We start from the raw sequence: 2,096 nt of genomic DNA, 5'->3' as shown, positions 1-2,096 counted from the left end.
TGGTAAGTGATCCTAATCCCTGTTGTTAATGTTCTTTACGTTTTTAGTAACGATAACTTGGTTTAGCTTATTCTAGCTATAATTTAACCTAGGGTTTATATTTCGAAAAATACCCATAGGTGAAATGTTTTTATTTTGATGTTTTATGGTAGAATATGAGGCTTGAAATTATGTTAAACAACTTTTGCTAGCCGATTTTAAGTGAAATTATGGGAATTTGGTGTTTCCATAGAAGGGAAAGATGTTTAGGATGTCATAAAACCTAAGAATAAGAGATGAAGTTTAATATCCGAGCTTTGGGGAAAAAGTGTAAATATGCAAAAGTTTAGGGGCAAAATTGTAATTTTTCTGAAGTTTGAGTCAAGGACTGTTTTGATAAATGTGAATATTAAATAAGCTAAATTTGCTATTGTAGATTAAGAAGAACGAAATCAGGAGTTAGATCGGGGAAATAAAAAGATTAAAGACTAAATTGCTAGATTTGGTCAAATTTGGTACCGAGGTAAGTTTACAGCAAATAACTGCAATATTTCAATAATTATTATTAATGCTGTTATTTTCAAGCAATTATATATTTATTTCATGGATTTATTTAATGTTGACTCAAGTATGATACGATAGAGAATTAGTATTAAAAAGCTCCGTTGAAACTTTTGGAATGTATCAGATACAAATGTCATGACATTTGGGTAAAGAGATCTCATGTAAGACCATGTCTGGGACTTGGCATTGGCATCATTGAGATTATGAGAGGTCCCATGTAAGACCATGTCTGGGACATGGAATTGGCACCAAGATGAGAGGTCCCATGTAAGACCATATCTGGGACATGGCGTTGGCACCGAGATGAGAGGTCCCCCGTAAGACCATGACTGGGACTTGGCATGGGAATCGATATGAGAACTCCCATGCAAGACCATATCTAGGATATGGCATTTGTAGTATAGGAAACATTCCATGTATGACTATGTCTGGGACATAGCTTTGGCATGTTATACTCAGACAAGAGACTCGAGTATCCTTAGTAATCTAAGTGATTCAACGGGCTAGAAAATGTGAGAGATCTGCTCAAAGACAAACCGAGATGGACCTTGGAAATCAAAAATATGGACAAGGTAATGGAGTCAAATAAGTGTACAACCCAATCCTTATTGTTGATTATAGGGGTCATGCCATCAAACAATGCGTTGTGCCACTCTTCAATAGTTAAATCTAGGAATTAGGAGACCAGATATCGAGGCACCCCAAATTGAATTGAAACTAGTGATGTTTCAAATGCTCCAAACGATGGGCCAGTTCAGCGATATAACCACAAAAGATCCACACTTACACCTTCGATTATTCATGGAGGTGATTGATTCCTTTAAGATAGCTGGTGTGACTAAATAAGCACTGAGGTCAAAACTATTTCATACTCGTTACGAGATCAAGCATAAGCATGGATGAATTCATTGCCATCAATTTCAATAACTACTTGGCAAGAATTAGCATAATGGTTTTTGGTTAAGTATTTTCCATTGAGCAAGAATGCAAAGTTGTGAAATGAGATAACTACTTTTCAACAATTGGATGATGAGTCTTTATATGAGGCGTGGGAAAGATTGAAGGAATTACTTCGTAACTGTCCTCATCATATGATTCCTCATTGTATCTAGTTGGAGACGGTTTATAACGGTCTCAAAGCACACACAAGATTAATGGTAGATGTTTCTGCGAATGGTGCGATTTTTTCTAAGTCTTATAATGAGGCTTACGAGATCATCAAGAGGATCGCTAGCAACAATTACCAATGGCTGACAAATTGAGCAATTTTTGGAAGACGAGTAGCTAGAGTGCATGAAGTGGACGCATTGACTTCACTCTCTACTCAAGTAACTTTTATTTCCTCTATGTTAAATAGTTTACCACTAATTGTTTGAATAATATTATAGCTCAATCACCAAGTTAGTATGATGTTTTTTCCTGTGTATCGCGGGGATGGTCATTCTTTTGAGAATTCCCCTTCAAACCCAGAATCTGTGTATTATGTAAGGAACCAGTATCAAAATAGAAGTGGACAAGGATCACGGTCCAACTTCTATAATCCTTCGGGGAAG

At 36.3% G+C, this 2,096-nt stretch overlaps 1 non-coding gene across 1 annotated transcript; it reads right to left on the bottom strand.

Annotated features, from left to right (window-relative positions):
* Positions 1–1,532: 1,532 nt before the first annotated feature.
* Positions 1,533–1,636, bottom strand: LOC121222705 (small nucleolar RNA R71). The gene has a single exon (XR_005920069.1). It is a non-coding gene; the product is annotated as a small nucleolar RNA R71 (small nucleolar RNA).
* Between the last annotated feature and the right edge of the window lie 460 nt (positions 1,637–2,096).

The sequence above is a fragment of the Gossypium hirsutum genome, chromosome D10 (assembly GCF_007990345.1).
Source record: "Gossypium hirsutum isolate 1008001.06 chromosome D10, Gossypium_hirsutum_v2.1, whole genome shotgun sequence".
Lineage (NCBI taxonomy): Eukaryota > Viridiplantae > Streptophyta > Magnoliopsida > Malvales > Malvaceae > Gossypium > Gossypium hirsutum.
This window is presented reverse-complemented; position numbering and strand designations above follow the sequence as displayed.